Genomic DNA, 21,566 nt, shown 5'->3' on the forward strand with positions numbered 1-21,566 from the left:
CCGAAGATCACGGATCTTTGCAAATCCATTGAATATAGTCACACACCCATTGAGGCCCTGATTCCAGATAGAGAGGAATGGGAGCAGGGCCGACCGGGCACGACGGACGCAATCTGTTTCTGTACAGATGGCTCCAAATTAGAAGGACACGTTGGCGGAGGTGTATACTTCGAACAATTTTATTAAAGAAGCACTAACCTGTTTAGGGAACTTAAGCCTCCAAAGAGGACACCTAAACATATATAGTGATAACCAAGCGGCAATTAAATAGATCTACTCGACACCAACTCCCGTAGACTGTCGCAGATCTCTCCACGAGATGGCAAATCAGTTTAATATCAGCCTAATATGGGTTCCGGGTCACCGGGACATCGTAGGCTACTGCATAGCGGACGAGTCAGCCAGGCAGGGCACCACCAAGCCTCTCCTCCCTGGAGAGGAGAATGTCGGTATGCCCATGGCAACTTGCAAGCTAAATATAAAAACTACTTTAACACACTAGCCAACACCCATTGGCAAAACGCACCACAGTGTCGTATCTCTCACCAGACATGGCCTGTGATAAACAACAAAAAAACCTCGGAATTACTCAAACTCAGCCGCACAGAGTGTGGAATGTTGATTCGAGCTCTTACAGGCCATTGGCTTGTTGGCGCACACGCAGGCAGGCTAAAAGCCCCGCAAAATGATTTCTGCAGAAGCTGTAGGGATGAGGAAGAAGTGGAAACGGTAGAACACCTTCTCTGCTTCGGCCCAGCCCTATGCAGACTCAGACTGAAACACTTAGGAAGTCCCTTCATCGACGATCTTACCGAAATATCGGAGATTAATCTCAAAAACATAAGTGCATTTATAAAATCTTCCAAGTGGAAGACATGCTGATCAGCTTAATACTAGAAACGGGGCCCTAGAGAAAGAAAAACGAGATCATGCGGTATCACAATGGACCCATAAAGGTCTAAGTATGTCGGACCATAGTCCGACAGCCGCCCTAACCTCCTACGCTTGGAAATAACATTTTTGAATTAGTTCTGAATTTCGAATTTAATTTTATCAAAATCGGACGACTGTATCATATAGCTGCCATAGGAACGATCGGAAAATTGGTGGGAAAATAATATGAAACAAATTATAGCTTCGGTGTTTTTTGACATATTATCTTATACTATTGGGAATATCATTTTTTGTATTTTTAAATTTAATAATTATAGCTGCAAGGGTATACAAACTTCGGCTTGCCGAAGTTAACTTCCTTTCTTGTTTTATTTGTAATTCCTTGAATAAAGGAAACCTTCAAGGATTTTGTATTTTAATAATGTTTCCCATTGCTTTTACTTGGACATCGTGTTTAGTTTTCCACTTCGGGTGGCAGACATTTTTATTGATAATACTGAAATCCGTTCCAGTATCAATAACGAAAAGCAGGTCTATTACGGAAGACTCAATTTTTATATTGGGCAATCTTGATGGTCCTTTAATTGAAAATTTGTATTTGTTTGCTCCAAATATTCAAACTGCGAAAATGCCTGTTTCAGGCCAGCAACTTATGGTCCCAATAAGAACGAATCAACCTTCCTTCACAAAATTCTTTTATAACTCCTTCTCTACTTTTCAATCGCAGCTGCGATGCAGCAAGTGACAATAACGAGTATTTAACAGAGCGATAATGAGCGCAAACAATCTTAGGCGGTATAATTCAAACATTTTCCACGAACAAGCTCGTAAGGAACATACGTAGAGATCTTGCAGCTCGGGGTTATTTTATTTGCTCTCAGCTTGCTATGCCCCGTCTCATACCTAAGTAGCCGAAGTATCAAGTTCTACGTATTTTCCTGCCATACCACTCTTATAATTATGTTACGACTAAGCATCGGCCGGTAATGGTGCATTCTTATTGCATATACCCGTTACTCGTAGAGTAAAAGGGTATACTAGATTCGTCGGAAAGTATGTAACAGGCAGAAGGAAGCGTTTCCGACCCCATAAAGTATATATATTCTTGATCAGGATCACTAGCCGAGTCGATTTAGCCATGTCCCTCTGTCCGTCCGAATGAACGCTTAGATCTTGTAAACTATAGGAGCTAGGCTATTGAGATTTGGCGTGCAGATTCCTGAGCTTTTTACGCAGCGCAAGTTTGTTTTAGCTATGTGCCCCGCCTTCTCTAACGCTCACAAACCGCCCAAAGCTGTGGCTCCTACAGTTTTGATGCTAGAATAAAGATTTTAACTGATATGTATTATTCTCATCAATACCTATCGATTGACCCAACAACAAGTTTGCCACGCCCACTTAAACCACCACAAACCGCCCACAAACTTCAAAAAATCGTAAATATGAACGTGGATATCTCGGAAACTACCAAAGATAGAGAATTGGGATCTGAGATTTAGATTCCGTAGCCTTGTACGCAGCGCAAGTTTGCTACGCGAATATGCCACGCCCACTCCAACGCCCACAAACCGCCTAAGCCTGTGGCGCCCACAATTTGCACGCTAGATAAAAAAAATTTAACTGAAATGTATTAGCCTCGTCAATACCTATCGATTGGTCAAAAAAAAATCAAGTCTTAAGTCTGTCTATCGCCGGTAGGTGGCGCATTTCAATCTCACTTTGCTGCTTGCATATCTTCATTTCTCTTTGGTCCCTTTAGCTGAGTAACGGGTATCTGAAAGTCAAGGTACTCGACTATAGCGTTCTTCCTTGTTAGTTTTGACAATGGCGACCCGGACCTTTCCATCAGCATCTGAAATCGTTTCAGTGATGATGCCCAAAAGCCATGTCTGAGTTGGCAGGTTGTCCTTCTGAATTTCTACAACGGTCCCAGCAGTTAAATTTGGCGATTCCTTATTCCACCTCACACGTTGTTGTAAGCTTAACAAGTAGTCCCGCTACCAATCCTACCAAAAGCGTTGTTTTAACGCAGACACCAGATGCCAGCGCTGAAGAAATAATAAATTCGGTTCCACATTTGCCTGAGCGGATGCTGGAGGCAAAGTCGCCAAGCTAGTCCCGACGAGGTGGTGCCCAGGGGTTAAAGCCTCACCATCGTTTGGGCTTGAGCCGTCAGTGATGATCGGCCGCGAATTCAGCACTGCTTCAACTTTTACGATGATCGTCTGGAGCTCGTCTTCCTTAAGTAACGCATTACCCACAGCAGGGAGAAAAAGGTGTTTAGCCGATTTAACGACTGCCGTCCACAGACCTCCAAAATGTGGGACCCTGGGAGGGATGAAGACGAATTCGAATAGACGAGGTGCTCCAAATGCTGTTATAACGTCCGTATGGTTTTCCAATTTGATCATAAGATCATGTACGATGCGAGACGAGCCGGAAAAACTCTTGGCATTATCGCAATAAAATTTCTCGATGGGTCCGCGTCGTCCGACAAATCTAGATCAGCACAGGATGAATGTATTAGCGGTAAGATCTTTTAAAAGTTAAAGGTAAACGTTTTTTGACAGGAAGCAAATGAATATAGCTACATACATCTTGATTGGAGGCTAACCACGAATTCCTAACGATACTCGAGTCGGCCCAAATAAGTTAACCAAACTGTTTGCAAACGGCCTTGTACCTGTCAAACGGCTGGTAATTTACTAATTATACACATTGTACACATTGTCTTACGATCTCGCTACATTCGCGCCTAGCATTTATGAGCCATATTGTTTGACGAATAAGACCAACCAATGCTCTGGGTCCTGCATGACAGTTTGTTTGATGCAGATGTTGAATGTATTTATATTAATTCATTGACTGTACAACCCCGAGATGGAAAGTCAGCTGTATTGCTATCAGTGGGTACATGGCGCCAACTTGCCGATGATGTCATCTCTTGGATCTCACTGACGCGGTTGACAGCCAATACAAGACGATTTCTAAGTCAGACCACATTACATCTCGTTCAACTGGAGAGTCGATCAGTGGATAAACTTCTTTCAGTCTTGGTACCGACGTTGTTTTTAGAGGTGCCACTCTTGATATTGCAGTAAGCAATTTAACTTTTACACCATGTGGATGTTCGACGCGGATGTACAGGAAACATCCGTATGCTTCAGCTGAGGCATCCGCAAAGCCGTGTATTTGACATGCGGTATTTTTTTCGTACCCACATGCCTTGGAATTTTCAATATATTCAACTCTTCTAACCCAATTGTGATCGATTGCCATTTTTGCGGAAGGCTAAAGACGCTAACCTAAGAAGCCAAATCTTTTGTATGAGAATTTTGGCTTTTGTGACAACAGGACAAATGAGCCCGACAGGATCATATAGGCGAGCAGTAAGGGACAGCATAGATCTTTTTGTTGGCTGGTTAGCTTTTACACATCTCTCGCGAAGAAAACTTAAAGACGTCATGTTTTGGGTTCCAAATGAGCCCCAACGCATTTGTGTCATCGTGCTCCCTGACAGATACATCTGTAGACTGATTAAGATCTATCAGTCGCTCACAATTGGTTGCCCACTTCGAGAGAACAAGCCCGGCCGAGTCTAAGATTTCAACTAAATCGATTCACATTGACGTAAGTTCTTCGATTGTATCCGCGCCTTACAAAAGATCATCAACGTAGAAGTTCGTTAATAATCTTGGGAATCTTGTATTTTCCTTTTTTTAATATACATTAACTTGTTTTTACTCTCATTGCTTAAATAAATATTGGTCTGCAACAGACTTTCCTGTGAATCTTATAGGTATCACTTTTAAACCACTGGCTTATTTTATTTAACTACCTTAATTACGGGAAATTCTAATTCCTTCACACAAGTAAACTCAAGTGAAAAAGACGAAAAAAGGCGCGAGCCTTCCAGGAAAACAACAAACACCAACAACAACGATTCCGCTAGTCCGTTGTTGCTCTGTTTTTTGGCATGTCCCGTTTGGTCTATGCACCTTGCACATAAAAGCAGGGTATTTATAGACATATCCGACTATGCAAATCGTTATATAAAAATATATTTTTAATAATAATAAATTTTATTAATAAACATATACATTTTTTTAAGATATACAAATATTATTAAACCCAAACATATAATTTTAATTGGTTGTTTTAACATTTACAAAAAAATGTCGCATTATTTAAAAGGCAAGGGTGCACAAAAGTCTATATATTTTAATTGCTGAGCCTCCTTGCCTTCACCTGCATTTTTCCAGCTGAGACATGGCGAGAGAGGAAGAGCCCAAAAGTACCTTTTGTGCGTTCTCTTTGCGGACCCCAACTGAGAGCGCGTCTCTTTGCCGCAGTTGCGCTCAGCTCTGCCGGCGTCGCTGGCTGCTCTGCCGACGTCGCAGTCGACTTCGTGATGATTGGGCGCTTATACTCAATTGTGGAACTGCAATGTAGGAACAGTGCGCAGGCCGTTCCGTATGTAATGGAATTCAAACGATAGAACTGAAATTTTTCATCCATTTACTGTCTCCAAACTATTAGTTGCAAATTACGATGGGATTCAGTTATTTCCACCTGTCTGTACATATTAACGATATCGGCTGTAATAGAGTATTTGCGAAGACAAAACCTTAGTAATGTAGCGTATAGACACGGCTGTATAGTTGGTCCGATCATGAGCAACTCGTTCAATGACACTTGAGAGCTTGTCTTACTCCATGCATCGAAAACCACTCTAAGTTTAGTGATTGAACTTCGCGGTCTGACCACATATTGATATGGAATGAAGAAATGAGGCTCAGTCGGAATTTCATCAGTGACCAACGTCATGTGGAAGACTTGTGTGAAGACTTGCACCGACCTGATACGATCCATCCAAAAACAAAATTTTGTAGAGCTGAACCATGAGTTTCGCTAAGAGTTGGATCGCTATCTATGACGGTTTCTAAAACTCCCGTATTTTGACAGACGTTTTGATAAAGTAAGCTAAGTTACAAATACTTGCCAAGAATTGAACTTTATTTAAGACAACAACAATAACAACAACAATGAAATCTTTGAACTATCTGCATACTACAATTTTTATATATACATCGGGTTATATTTAAAAATAAGCATTTTATAAGCCATCTTGAAAAAATTAGCTAAAAAAACCGTCTGCAAACCGTCCAGCCTGACAGTGATACCAATTTACTCGAACTTTAAAATATCAATTTTCGGAGAACTTATCGAAATGTTGTGTTAACGAATTATTTCTATTATTTCTGGAAAAAATTTCATGTTAAAAGAAGTTGTAGGTATTGAGAAAAATTATAAAAACATGCCACCTTTGCAAAAAGCTAATAAACGTTGCTTATTTTCAGGGTCAGCAGCACAAGCTGCCGCCATATTCTTGCGATTCATTCGCGAAAATATCGACATTTCCAAAGGATTTACTCGGGGCGACCGCTTTAATGTTGTTTATCAAGACGAAAATTGTATCGAAACCTAAAAGTTACAACAATATTTAAGGTTCCAGCGGAAAGTAAAACTTTAAATTATCTTACGTTCCATCTGTTTGCGAAAGAAAATCGGAGGAGCTTCTAAGGATTCTCCTCTGCATTCTTGCCTCTCGAAGTTTTTGTCTTTGCAACTACTCTAGAGCAAGAATTCGTGCAGATTGCATTTTGGTTTGCTTTTAAAATTCTTGACAATTTACAAATGTAAATAAACCAATTCAGCAGCTGTTCAGGGCTGCAGTATGTAGCCTGGCGGGTAATTCAAATTATTCATTTTTTTCTTCTACTTTGTACAATATGCGCTTTAAATTCTTTTTGTAATTTTGCAAAAATAGCATAAATTAAGTTTAAAACCTTTTGGATTGGATTATTGCAAATAAGTCAAATAAAGTTCGATGATTATTCAATATTCTATATTTAGTGTATGTATCCAGCCCTGGTCATTCGGTAATTCTTCCGAAAATGTTACGAACTGCTTTTTTCGGTGGCAGTGCCGCTAGCTCAGTCTTTTCTCAGGGCAGAGTACCCCTAATGCCACAGTTCGCAACATAAATATCGATAACTTCACGGTCTCACATTACTACGCTATCGGTCATCACTAATGACAAGAAAACGTAAACAAAACAAATATTTACAAATATTGACGGAAAAATTGATTACATTTGGTGGCTATCGGTGACTTAGCCAAGCGCTCCCACCCAACCATGGAAGCCCTCAAGATGCTGCAGGGCACCACCCATTCTCTGTCGGCAGGAGCCCCCTCCTCGCGACTAAGGCGGTTCCATCTCCCCCACTGGGAAAGTTTACTCACACATTGTGGGTATTACAAAGGTTTAATAAATATCGTAAGTACAATCGTTTATATACATGCTCCTCCTAACAGATCTATCGTTCCTCAGCCTTTAAGACCGAAACCTGGCCGCCGACTTCAATATTTACGCGGTCAAAGCAGAGGATTGGTTTTGCTGGAAAAGGTTACAGGCGCCGCGAAAACTGTGCTCTACCAGTCATGTATTGGTAGAGCTCGTATGGAAACGCGGCCCTCAAAGGAACATACGCGATGCACTTGTATGGTCACCTAATCCTGAGGAGCTCCAAGGGAAAAGAAGGGACAGGCCAAAAAGGTACGTAACTGCACTGTTAGCTATACCATTTAAAACTAATGCTCACGACCTTTTAAATTTTAGGCAAACAACGAGGACAAATAAGGCTCTCGGGTCTAACTCCGGATAAATTCACAAACAGGGAAGTAGATATCAATATATATATGTATTTATTTTTTCTAAATTTCAGCCACTATTGTGCCGGGCCTGGAGGCAATGATAGCCCGGGGGGAAGACTTCTCGCCGGAGGCCAGCAGCGATACGGATCTCCACACGCTCTCCGGTGAGTTGTGCAATGGCAGTCCGAGATTCGGCTGCCAGACAAAATGGCGATACTTCTCAGCGCCGCGATGTGACCGCTGGAAGTTCCCGAGATGAGGAGGACGCGGTACACCGGAACGGACTCACCGGGAAATGCTTGATGTCGTCGGCGTCGACTGTGCAAGGCTTTTCTGGCTAGTCGTTGGTACGGGTCGAACGGACACCGGTTGCTGGGCAGCCAAGTCGGGCTAGAGTCGAACTCCAAATAAATATTCCGGGGCCCTTTGTATTGGGACCCCGGCTGCTACTTAATTTTAAGCACAAAAAAAAATTTGTAGTTTCACGTCTGGCTGCATCTACCTGATTTGACAGTATGGCCGCGACTATCTCGATATCTGCTGATCATCGTTCATACCTCCCGCCATATTACATGGCCTCTCTCAAAATTGGGTCATTGGATGCATGGGTCCATTTAAAGTTATCCCAGAGCGAACCGGCATTAATCTTCAAATGGCCAGATTGCCCGCCAGGCTCATCCCGCTGCTGCAACTATCGCCCTATCGACCTAACCTATCGATAAGGTCCCTCCCATTCGACTCCAATTGCAACAAAAAAAGGAAATCGCTCGAATTTCTGTGACCCCTACGGTTTTGATGGGTTTGTTTCCAAACCAACCGTCCCCAAATCTGTCGCCGGTTTCTGTGATACCCCTGATAAAGATATTTTGTGGCTGTACACTTATCCTCAGGCTCAGCTCGCGAAGACAACGCCGGATTAATTAACTCAATTTCCTCTTGGAGTTTAAAGCCTAGTACTCACATCGACGAAAACCGCGAGCTAACCATAGGAGTGAGCGAGAGGCAAACAGGCGGCTAAAGCTTTTCGTCAGGTCTGTACTCAGATGAGCTAAGGAAATACCAGAAAAAATACCAGGTTTCGCGAGTGAATTTTCAATGAACGCCGTTAGCCGCGGTCCAAAGAATAAGAAATTTAATCTTTGGTTGTGTTCGTGCAGAAGCGGTAAGCAATTTAAAAATTTTAAATGGAAGAAAAGTCCTAAAAACGGTTAAGGGAGGTCAGTGCAGATGAAAAAGGACGCCTAATCCAAGATGTTGCCAATTATTGTGGGACTTGGCCGACAGGAAGCAATGCCACAACAGGGGCAATTCCGCAGAATAGTTGAAGTGCTGGAGGAGATCCACTAGAGAATACCAGTGGGAAGGAACATGCCGAGTGGGACTTCGCTCTCTACATGGTCATCCTGCCGGGCGTGTCCTCGCAAATAAAGTTATATGTGGTCGAAAGAATTTGGCTACGTTGTACTAATAGAAGTATCTTTTTAGCAGAACCACTAGTAGTATGATCTCCGACGTCCTATCCATTAGGACTCCGTACACCACCACCACCAGCTACTTGGCAGGTTAAGCGGAGCTGGAGGACGCGTTGGCTTCTATAGGGAGGAGGAAAATAGGGGATAAGGAATAAGGCTCCCACTTTCTCAAGGTACAATATGCCTATTAGGACTCGGAGCTGGACTGCGGTGGCGCAGGGACGAGATGGATGCTTTAAATTACTAATTTACATATATAAAAACATACGTTGAATATTCTATTTATTTTTATTTTAGTTTCTTTGTGTATCAGCAGACTCCTCCTTTTTAAATTTCTCCAATTGATTTGCTTTCCGTTTGGCAACAAACCCAGCTACTTGACAGTAAGACCATGCTACATGCATGGCGGGTGAACTTTGAAAACTTCGGTCACACTACAAAGAATAAGATTTTTCGACTAGTGAAACTCTTAGCCGATCTGAGTACTGGGCTTAATTCTTTAAATTAAATTTGGAAGAGAACAAGTCAATTTGTAGTGTTTGTATTAAATTATCCGGCAATCATTCAACAAACCTTAGACGGCATTTAACAACGAAACATATGGACATTATCAATGAGTGTGTAACGGCGCCTGTAGCGACTGGCGAACCTAGGTTCAGCCTGAAAGCCTACTATATAGGGCCCGCTTAAGCCAAAGCTTGACCTAGTGTGGCCACCTGTGTCGGCTATTCGATATTTCGATATTTTTGAACAGCTGAGCCAGGGTGGTCTTGGAAAGTTCTAGTTTAGACACCTGTCGGTCGTCATATGGTATATATTTCCGAAAAAAAAAACGTTCTTCTTATTTTAACCTGCGAGAGAAACGGACGTGCCAGCAAGTCAAAATTTCAATTTCAACTAAAAGGCTAAAAGCCCGAGATATATATTTTCTGAGTTGCGTCCAGTATTCTTTGAGTGGCATCCAGTTTTCTGAGTGGGATTCAGCAATCGGTGTGGCTGCCAGCCATAAAGGATAGCCAGCGAAAAAATTTAAAGTAAGTGCGAGTGCATTTGTCTAGAAATTGGTGCGTGTTTAACCTCCAAAAAAACTTCACTACAGGTACTTATAAAATTCCGGGTGGAAACCCCAGTCAATGCTGCCACAAGTTGCCGCCAAAGGCGCATCTTATTGGTTCGGCCAATTTGCTGGAGGACTTACCGCCTCACGAATGCCAAAATCAAAATCGCGGGGCACAATCGTCAGGTATGGTTTTTTTGAGACCCGTATTTTGCCTTATCCGTAATTAATTTAAATGCAAAATCGTCAGGTTGGCCCGCGAGGAATGATTTTTAGAAATTAGTGCCCTGAAGTACACCTGCTTATTGGCTAGGCATATCGTACCCGAAGTGCAGATTTGCAGAGCGGACCAGTTGGCAGTTTAATTCGACTATATAACCTGTTCCGATGCCCATCATGCCGCGCGTCCGCACACCAGCCGAGTTTTAAGGATGTGCGCGAATCCGTCTGGGAGATTCCCGAGTGGAATATCGCTGCCGCAGATGTAGGGATTTAAGCCCGTTTACGTGTAAAAGCGCTGCATGTGTGAACGGCCTTAACCTAGCGTGGTACACTGGCCAACCGGGCTTAACCTTGATTAAAGCCTAGTACTCAGATCGGCTAAGAGTTTCACTAGTCGAAAAATCTTATTCTTTGTAGTGTGGCCGAAGTTTTCAAAGTTCACCCGCCATGCATGTGGCATGGTCTTACTGTCAAGCAGCTGGGTTTGTTGACAAACGGAAAACAAATCAATTGAAGCATTTTTAAAAAGGAGAGTCTGCTGGTGCACAAAGAAATTAAAATAAAAATAAATGAAATTTTCAACGAATGTTTTTATTTATGTAAATTAAAAGCTTAAGGCTTCCTTCTCGTCCCACGGATGCTTCGCCATCTTTCCCGCGCCATCTGTAGTCCAGCTCCGAGCTGGTTAATAATGGCTGGTAATGGCTCCTCCAGCTGTCCCTTTGCGGGCGACCTTATTTCCTCCTCCCTATAGAAGCCGGCGCATCCTCTATCTCCGCTCCATCACCAGCTGCCAAGTAGCTGGTGAAGGAGGAGTCCTCAATGAAGAGCTCGTCGGAGATCGAGCGATGTTCCATGTTCCATCCCACTGGCATTTTCTAGTGGATCTCCTCCAGCGCTTCAACTATTCTGCGGATTTGACCCGTTGTGGTACTGCTTCCTGTCGGTCAAGTCCCACAATAATGGGCAACAGCTTGGATTAGGCATCCTTTTTCATCTGCACTGACCTTTAGCCGTTTTGGGTGTTTTTCTTCCATTTTTAATTTTTGAATTCCCCACCGCTTCTGCACCAACACCGCCAAAGATTAAATTTCTTATTCTTTGGGCCGCGGCTAACGGCGTTCATCGAAAATTCACTCGCGAAATCTGGTATTTTTTCTGGTATTTCCTTAGCTCATCTGAGTACCGCGCTGAAAAACAGACCCGACGAAAACCTTTAGCCGCCTGTTTGCCTCTCGCTCACTCCTATGGTTAGCTCGCGGTTTTCGTCGATGTGAGTACTAGGCTTAAGATAAAAACTCTGTCTCTTACTGGATCAGTCCTAACCCCGTATAACAACCAACGCGCTTTGAGAAACCGAATCTAAAGAAAAATGTGAAAAGAAAATCAAAGAAATCAAAGATATGTAAGTCATAAATAAACAATAATTTTTCGTAAAGCCTCAAGTGGCAACGCCATGTTAAGCGGTAGTTATGTTTAACAAATTTAAAGAAAATAACAAGTCGATCGGGTTAAAAGAGATAATGCACGCTGAGGAGCTGTAATTTAATTTAAGAGCTAGGTTTTTTTTAGGTTTATATGAAAAATTTGTTATTGTAAAGCATTCAAGAAGGTACGATGAATTCGGAACGGGTTACAAAGTTTGTTTTTTTTTAATCGTTCGTGCATCTAAGAGAAATCAGAGAAAAGTTTATTTTTTTCTTCAAATTCTTCACAGCGAGAAATATCGCTACAATTTAAATTACAGCCAACCCATCCCGTCCGGAGATCGATCTTCAACTAACTAATCATACATATTTATTACTTTATTCACATTTCTCGCCGATCTGCAAAGTGAACGAAATTAATTTAAACATAACCCCCGATCTAAAACAATTAATTAAATAAAATACTATGAGTTATTTGCATTCTCTATGAATTAATTAGCCATTTTCAAATGAATTTAAATATAAATTAGGATCGCCTATTGTTAACATGAATTGATAAACTTAGAAAATGTCCCTTGAAGAAGTTTTTAGAGCAAAAATAATACAGGAGACCTATAACCATTAAAAACTATTTCTTTAAGTTAAGATTTATATCTATTAAATACACATTGTCATAACATGAATGTTACCTTCCTATGCCTTATTGTCTAAATACCCTAAGTTCCTTTTATAAATATTAGGTATGACTTGTATCGCTACCTACGGAAGATTAAATAGCTTTTCGAACAGAAATAAAACCATGGATCTTTAAATATCATTAAACTGAACTAAGCTGATAATTTCTCGGTCGTAGGGTATCAAAGGGGTCACCGAAGCCATGCTTTAAGGTGGTTATCATAGGTTGGGAGGGCCATACGCGACCAACAACACCATCCGTGGATTCGCATAGCTAACTTTCTCCAAAACTTTTCTGTCCCTATAATACTTATTCCTGAGTTTATTTATTGTTCTCTTCCGATTTTAGTTAACTATCCTCTCTTATCGCTAGCACGCTTATTTCTGATCTTAGTGATAATAATGTGTAGTCAGTACATGAATCTGTAGGCGCAAGACCTTTGCAAAATGGTCCACGCAAGCCTGGCAAAAACCGAGATTATTGTAAAGACTTTAGGCATGATTGAGCTCGGGGAATCTCACACTTGAATATACATGAAGAACAAAGTTCTAGAAATCTTAGATGACTATGGAATATCACTAGATCAAATCTACAGGTAGAAATTGAACTACATACAATTTTAAGAAAATATGTGATTTTTTATGAATTCATATTCATGCTCACAGCGTTGCGTCTGATAATGGGCGAAACATGATAAAGGCCGTCCAAGTGTTAAATTATGCCACAGAGGAGGAATCCCTTTTTGAAGAAGACACAGAAAGTGAAAATCTTCTGAATGAACTGGATAATATTGAACTTTCTAATATCCACCTTGTGAGATGTGCAGCACACACTCTGCAACTGTGCGAATTCGATGTGAACAAGACAATGGAGATCGCCGATAAAATAAGTTCCTGTCCCACATTATGCAAATCGCTGCGCACAGAAACATATAAGTATGTAATGCTAAGTTATATGTATATATATATATTTATATACATATATTTGTATATATATACATATATACATACTATTTATAAAATCCATGCAGACGTATCTTAATTGAGAACCAAAGAAACATACCATCGCTCGACGTTGCAACAAGGTGGAATTCATCCTATTTTATGTTAAAAAAGATTTTTGGACTTAAAAGATTTCCTGGCTACGCAGTCTTATATTTGTGAAGATCCCGATTGGGATTGGATCGAGTAAGTTAGCTGAATGTCAAAGAATGTTTAAAATTTGGGTCCTGTTTTGTTTATGTTGTAATTTTAAGAAACTATGTTAATTGATTAAGATTGGTTTTCTTCAAAAACTAATACTTGTACTAAACTAAAATCCAAAAAACATTTCATACTTATTATTGCTTTATTATTTTAGGCACAAATACCAAATGTTCCAGCGCTCGAAACTCCTGTGCGTGAAGAGATGTTTGACTCCTCATTTTAATCAACTCTTTCAACCACATCCTCATCTGAAGAGAAGTCGCTGTTCTCGGCATTTTTGGACGATTTTCAGACAGTGTCAGAAAGCAAAAAAGATCGTGTTTCTGCAAAACTTGTCAAAATTTATGCTGACATCGAAAACTTCGACGTTACATTTGGTCGCATGCCATTAAATTTAAATATATTGGAATTTTTTAATGACTTGCAGCTTAAGTTTCCTCATATAAGTGCACTAGCAAGTTTCCGTCAAACGGGCATTCTCAGCCCTACACTTTATATTAAGTGATCGAAGAAGTTCGATCAGTGCAGAGAATCTGAACGCCTTACTAGTTATAAAGCTTAACACATAATACATAAAAAAATTTACAAAAATATATATGGGCATTTCCAAGGGTCGCGAACGTACGTTCGAACGCGTTTAACGCAAAAAAAATTTAAATCAACATATTCTGAAACTTTTTTTTGCTTTTTGATATCAGTTTGTTATATGGAATATGGAATCAAAATGGAACTTGTTAACCAAAATATTTGAAAATAACCCTTCAGTTCTGCAGTAGGGACGCGGTGACGTGGCTCAAGGCAAAAAGCTTTTTTTGTTTTTTTTTGTGCCTAAAACGCTGTGCCGCTGTTGACGTCAGCAGAGCAGTCGGCGCAGCGTAGAAGACTGCCTACGAAAACGATCGTGCAACAAAGAGAGGCAGATATTCGGATATTTCCCTCTCTTTCTTGTCTTATAATCTGCCTGGACTCCGCGCTCGCAGAGACAAATTTCGGCTGGTCCGTTATTTTTTTTTGCGTCTCACCGTTATGTTCGGCTAGCGACTAATATTTCGGCGGAAAAATTTTCGTGGAGAAGCGACATGTGAATGCCCTAATATTTTAGGAGCATTATTGTGTATAGGTAAAAAACAACTAATATTGTTTTATAAAAGTAAACTATTTGATTATAGTAAAACTTAGTAAATTGAATTTACTTATAATGTTATATTTACTTATTATACATTTTTATTACAATATAATTTTTTAGTTAAGTTATAGAAATTTAGTCCGTTAAAATTGATTTAAATATTTAAAACATTTAAGTATTAACATTTAAAAAAAAATCGTATTGTATTTTTTACTCAAGAAGTAAAAACTATATAGTCGGATATATTTCACTTAAGAAAGGGTATAGGTGCAGTGGCACGCGCCAACAGCGAAGAGAAAACAAAAGAAATCAAGTAAAGGGGTGAGAAGACTTGGTGCATTCTGTTTGAGTGATTGAAAGGGAAGCATCTATTTTAATGGTGCGCAGCAGAGTTACTTTAATCGTTTAGTTAATATAATAAAGTCAGGTAAGTGCTACATTAAGTTTAAGATGTTGTGCATTGATCTTAGTTTAAAGTACGTAAATTTTGAAGGTATTCAATGGGTTCCGTTAGCCGAAAGTGGATGACGAAATGTTTTGTGCCAATAAAAATTCTGCAACAAGCTATAAAAGGTAAATATACAATTAAACAAATAAAACGCATTTTTTAAACATACATATGTTTTTTCTGGAGCGTTGGCCAAGGATTCAGAGGACCCGGACAAAGGTTTAAGAACGGCGATGTCTAACGTTAAAAATAAGCTTACGAAGCAAAAAAACAGAAACAATAATTGTACAATTTTTGAAAATCTAAATAGTACCATATAATTAAAATGAATTAAAATGAAGTGAATTAAATTCTATATATTTTTAATTGAAAACTCAAGGAAAAATTCTGATTTTCACAAGTGATTCACTTGGGACGTGTCCCTTGCAAGTGATTTCACAAGTGAAAACTCAAGGAAAAATTCTGATTTTCCCAAGTGTTTCACTTGGGACGTGTCCCTTGCAAGTGATTTCACAAGTGAAAACTCAAGGAAAAATTCTGATTTTCCCAAGTGATTCACTTGGGACGAGTCACCGGCACGTGACAGGCCATACGAAAAATGAGTATAAGGAACAAGTGAAATCCCGTAGGACTTCGAAAAATTTTCATTTGAATTTTCACTTGTGCGGACATCCCATACAATTTTCTATATGGAGCGTCACTTGTTCTTCACTTGTGCACGAGGACATGTTCCAGGTGATTCCCAAGGTGATTCACAAGTGAAACTTTTTTTTTGGAACTGAGGGAAGTTTAAAATGTTGTATTAAACAAACAAGGGAGAACGCTATAGTCGAGTACCCCGACTATCAGATACCCGTTACTCAGCTAAAGGGACCAAAGGGAAATGGAGATATGCAAGCAGCAAAGCGGGATTTAAATACGCCACCTACCGGCGGTAGAAAGATTTAAGCGTTATGGGCGTTAGAGTGGGCGTGGCAAATTTTTTTTTGATCAATCGATAGGTATTGACGAGATCAATACATTTCAGTTAAAATTTTGTATCTAGCATGAACATTGTGGGCGCCACAGGCTTGGGCGGCTTGTGGGCGTTAGAGTGGGCGTGGAAAAGTTTTTCTTAGATCAATCGACAGGTATTGACGAGATAAATACATTTCAGTTAAAATTTCTTATCTATCATAAAAATTGTGGGCGCCACAGGCTTAGGCGGCTTGTGGACGTGGCATATTCGCTTGACAAAATTACGCTGCGTACAAAGTTACGGAATCTAAATCTGAGATCCCGATTCTCTATCTATAATAGTTTCCGAGATATCCACGTTCATACTTACGATTTGTTGAAGTTTGTGGGCGGTTTGTGGGCGTTGAAGTGGGCGTGGCAAACTTTTTTTTGGGTTAATCTATAGGTATTGATGAGAACAATACATTTCAGTTAAAATGTTTATTCTAGCATCAAAACTGTAGGAGCCACAGTTTTGGGCGGTTTGTGGGCGTTAGAGTGGGCGTGGCACTCTGCTGAAACAAACTTGCGCTGCGCAGGAATCTCAGGAATCTGCATGCCTAATCCCAGTATTGTGGCACGTATAGTTTCCGAGATCTCAGCGTTCATACGGACAGACGGACAGACGGACATGGCTAGATCGACTCGGCTAGTGATCCTGATCAAGAATATATATACTTTATGGGGTCGGAAACGCTTCCTTCTGCCTGTTACATACTTTCGGACGAATCTAGTATACCCTTTTACTCTACGAGTAACGGGTATAATTATATTATTTCTTTTTCACAACAACGAAAGTAATTGTGAAGACCGTTTGCGTTGAGTTTTTCGGTCAATCGGTCTTTTGTTGACTCTCATTGTGCGAGCGTTTCTCGTTCCGATCCTTACGCACTGCCCATAGAAAGAGCGACATACAAAGAGTTCAACGAAAAGTGCTCAACAGAAAACATAAATGAAGACAGCAAGAGCAGTGTTGACAGATTTTGGGAGACACCATAAGCTAGATTGAAAGAAAAAAAAAGCTAGAATAAGCTAAAAATAAAAATAAAAAAGCTTAAAAATAAGCCAATCATAAAAACATAAAAATAAATGCTTTTAGAATTTTATTTGTATTTATATATTAAAGTATTACGTAGCCACGCCTTAAATTCATCAAAATTTAACCATAAATCGCGGAAATTTTGCTTGTAAGTTACTTTCGGCATTATTTCTAATTTGTGCAAAATTTCAGTGTGACCAGAACTTATAACCGAAAAACTACCAAAATACGAGCTACAAATCAGACTTTGTACGATTAATCGATACAATTAAAAAAAACTGACAATACAATCATAAAACAAAACTTGTTTTGCTCTAATTTTTTTTAAACGGAAATAAGCGAAATGAAATTTAAAATAAACCAGATTTCAAGCCATAAGCATTTCAACTATTTTGTAAGCTATTTGATTTTAAAATAAGATAAATCTAGCTTAAAATAAGCTAATATGGCAACACTAAGCAAGAGTCTCTTGCTCAGAGCGAGAGCGAGTCTCAGCCTTCTCACAGGGTGGCTATGACGACACCTGGTTGCGATTGAAGGCCAGGTACCAGAACGGAAAAATACTAGTATTCGCCGTCATAGACTGCTCCTCGCGCCACCTTACATGACACTATCAAAAACTCAACGAGTACTCTTAAAAACCTCGTTGTCAGCACAAAATCCTAGGATCCATTCCTGAGTTTTATTATCAGAAGAAAACTAGATCAGCAGTCTCTAGCTGCTCTGAAAAATTCAGCGGATGCACCAACGGAAATTCCAACGTTAAGGCGTGTACTGACGTTTTTTGAGCGGCGCGCTTGAATGCTGGAGACGATAAGCGCTCATCCTACAGCAACACTCCGCCATCAGTTAGTTCACAACGAAGAGAGTTGTAAGATTTGTCACCTAGGACCAGACCATCTTAGAGAATGTAGCCGTTTCCAGGAAATGGACCCAAAAACACGACGCCAAGCCATTATTCAAGTAGGAGCATGCACAAATTGTTTGTCTACAGCTCATAAGGTCGAAAACAGTGGATCACCGACCACTTGTCGAGTCTGTCTATCGTAAAACTAAATCTAAGTAGGGATGCGGTTAGATTTTCTAAAATATGTTGCGGACAGAGTATAGTTCGAAAACTAATACTGTTGTATTCCTGCTACACTAACAAAAAAGTGTAATCCCTCTAGGGCAAAACGAAATTAAAATTTCTATGGGTCTTTCGTGGAAGTGTACCACTTGAAGTTGTACCTATTTTCCAAAACGCTTGAGTCTATAAAAACTTTTTAATTTACAGAGTGTGGTTACGACAATGATGTAGTACAAGTAAATCAGAAAGGGTCTGAAGATCTACCGTAGTTTGATACTTTCCGCATTTTTCTCGGACTACGTTTTCTAAACAGACTAAACGGACTAAGTAAAGGAAAATCTGATTGATAATCTGTGATTATTAATTTTGGACAGAAAGAAAACTTACGTATAGAAAAGAATTCAAATTCAATTACCGGTGAGTCTTAATGAGTGACTACTATACAAACTAAGGCCCCACACGTTGGGCGTGAACTTTTCTTATTAGTAATAATAAGATATCTCTGTAGCGTGTATCAGGAATCATATCAGGAAACTGCAGTTGCGGGAGCACGCTATAGGGTTCGGCACTCGCTCGTCGGCTTTGGGGGTGGAGGTTTTGCGCCGACAGATTCGCATACTGACTAAACATTATTATTGCTAGGACTAGAACTGAGCGTGCTAGCGAGAGGAGAGGAAAGATAACTAAAACCGGAAGAGAATGATACAAAAAATTCAGGAATAAGTACTAAAGGGACCGAAAAGTTCTAGAGAAAGTTAGCTAAGCGAATCCACGGATGGCATTGTGGTCGCAACAAAAAGTTTGCCACTCCCACTCTAACGCCCATAACTCTTAAATCTGTCTACCGCCCATATAACCTAATATTGAGATCGCGGGTAGGTGGCGCATTTCGCTTTGCTGCTAGCATATTTCCATTTCCCTTTTTTTCTATTTAGCTGAGTAACGGGTATCTGATAGTCGAGGTACTTGACTATAGCGTTCTTCCTTGTTTGTTCTGACGTCTTATAAAGGGACATTCTTTTAAGTTCTCAATTCTCGTTTTCAGGCAATTAGAGACTAAGAGTCGACCGTAGGTGACTGTAATTTATATATATTAGTTGGTGTGACTCTTGGCATTTCCTCCAACGTAGAAGATCGACCTCCGGACGGGGTGGGTTGGCTGAAATCTAAACTGTAGCAATAATTCTCGCTAAGTTGAATTTTGAACAAAAATTAACTTTTCACTCATTTCTCTTGGATGCGCAAACGATTTAAAATAAACTTTGTAACCAGTACCGAATTCATCGAACTTTCTTGATTGATTTACAATTAAACAAAAAAAACAAGGAAGAACGCTACAGTCGAGTACCTCGACTATCAGATACCCGTTACTCAGCTAAAGGGACAAAAAGGAAATGGAGATAAGCAAGCAGCAAAGCGAGACTGAAATGCGCCACCTACCGGCGGTTGACCGATTTAAGCGTTGTAGGCGTTAGAGTGGGCGTGGCATATTTTTTTTTGTAACAATCGATAGGTATTGACGAGACCAATACATTTCAGTTAAAAATTTAGCTCTTATTAAAATGTATACTGCTTCTTGGCCTTTCTCATCCCTTTTTATCTCGATCGACTTGCTATTTTATTATACCCGTTACTCGTAGAGTAAAAGGGTATACTAGATTCGTCGGAAAGTATGTAACAGGCAGAAGGAAGCGTTTCCGACCCCATAAAGTATATATTCTTGATCAGGATCACTAGCCGAGTCGATCTAGCCATGTTCGTCTGTCCGTCTGACCGTCTGTCCGTCTGTCCGTCTGTCCGTCTGTCCGTATGAACGCTGAGATCTCGGAAACTATAAGAGCTACAATACTGGGATTAGGCATGCAGATTCCTGAGATTCCTGCGCAGCGCAAGTTTATTTCAGCAGAGTGCCACGCCCACAAGCCGCCAAAAACTGTGGCTACAACAATTTTGATGCATCAATACCTATCGATTGACCCAAAAAAAGTTTGGCACGCCCACTTTAGCGCCCACAAGCCGCCCCCAAACTTAAAAAACTCGTAAATATGAACGTGGATATCTCGGAAACTATTAAAGATGGAGAATTGGGATCTCAGATTTAGATTCCGTAGCCTTGTACGCAGCGCAAGTTTGTTACGCGAATATGCCAAGCCCACTCTAACGCCCACAAACCGCCCAAGCTTGTGACGCCTACAATTTTCATTGTAGATAAAAATTTTAACTGAAAGGTATTGGTCTCGTCAATACCTATCGATTGATCCAAAAAAAAGTTTGCCACGCCCACTCTAACGCCCATAACGCTTAAATCTTTCTACCGCCGGTAGGTGGCGCATTTAATACTCTCGCTTTGCTGCTAGCATATCTCCATTTCCCTTTCGTCTCTTTAGCTGAGTAACGGGTATCTGATAGTCGAGGTACTCGACTATAGCGTTCTTCCTTGTTATACCCGTTACTCGTAGAGTAAAAGGGTATACTAGATTCGTTGGAAAGTATGTAACAGGCAGAAGGAAGCGTTTCCGCCCCTATAAAGTATATATATTCTTGATCAGGATCACTAGCAGAGTCGATCTAGCCATGTCCGTCTGTCCGTCTGTCCGTCAGTCCGGATGAACGCAGAGATCTTGGAAACTATGAGAGCTAGGCTATTGAGATTTGGCGTGCAGATTTCTGAGCTTCTTAAGCAGCGCAAGTTTGTTTCAGTAGAGTGCCACGCCCACTTTTACGCCCACAAACCGCCCAAAACTGTGGCTCCTACAGTTTTGATGCTAGAATAAGAATTTTAACTGAAATGTATTGTTCTCATCTCAACCTATCGATTGACTTAAAGAAAAGTTTGCCCCGCCCACTTTATCGCCCACAAACCGCCCCCAAACTTCAAAAAATCGTAAATATGAACGTGGATATCTCGGAAACTATCAAAGATAGAGAATCGAGATTTCAGATTTAGATTCTGGGGTTTGTACGCAGCGCAGTTTTGTCACGCAAATATGCCACGCCCACTCTAACGCCCACAAACCGCCCAAGCCTGTGGCGCCCACAATTTTCATGCTAAATACAAAATTTTAACTGAACTGTATTGGTCTCGTCAATACCTATCGATTGACCCAAAAAAAATTTGCCACGCCCACCCTAACGCCCATAACGCTTAAATCTGTCTACCGCCGGTAGGTGGCGCATTTCAGTCTTGCTTTGCTGCTTGCTTATCTCCATTTCCCTTT

At 40.5% G+C, this 21,566-nt stretch overlaps 3 long non-coding RNA genes across 3 annotated transcripts; 2 read left to right on the top strand and 1 right to left on the bottom strand.

Moving 5' to 3' along the window:
• Positions 1 to 5,962: 5,962 nt before the first annotated feature.
• On the bottom strand, positions 5,963 to 6,581 carry LOC119562612. Its single transcript, XR_005221904.1, has 3 exons — positions 6,438 to 6,581; positions 6,219 to 6,378; positions 5,963 to 6,155 (listed from the first exon to the last, which is right to left on the bottom strand). It is a non-coding gene; the product is annotated as an uncharacterized LOC119562612 (long non-coding RNA).
• A 379-nt stretch (positions 6,582 to 6,960) lies between these two features.
• Positions 6,961 to 8,084, top strand: LOC119562609. Its single transcript, XR_005221902.1, has 3 exons — positions 6,961 to 7,234; positions 7,289 to 7,513; positions 7,577 to 8,084. It is a non-coding gene; the product is annotated as an uncharacterized LOC119562609 (long non-coding RNA).
• Positions 8,085 to 9,961: 1,877 nt separating this feature from the next.
• On the top strand, positions 9,962 to 10,798 carry LOC119562611. The gene is made up of 3 exons (XR_005221903.1): positions 9,962 to 10,117; positions 10,183 to 10,326; positions 10,391 to 10,798. It is a non-coding gene; the product is annotated as an uncharacterized LOC119562611 (long non-coding RNA).
• The last annotated feature ends 10,768 nt before the right edge of the window (positions 10,799 to 21,566 follow it).

The sequence above is a fragment of the Drosophila subpulchrella genome, unplaced genomic scaffold, assembly GCF_014743375.2.
Source record: "Drosophila subpulchrella strain 33 F10 #4 breed RU33 unplaced genomic scaffold, RU_Dsub_v1.1 Primary Assembly Seq72, whole genome shotgun sequence".
NCBI classification, from domain to species: Eukaryota; Metazoa; Arthropoda; class Insecta; order Diptera; family Drosophilidae; genus Drosophila; species Drosophila subpulchrella.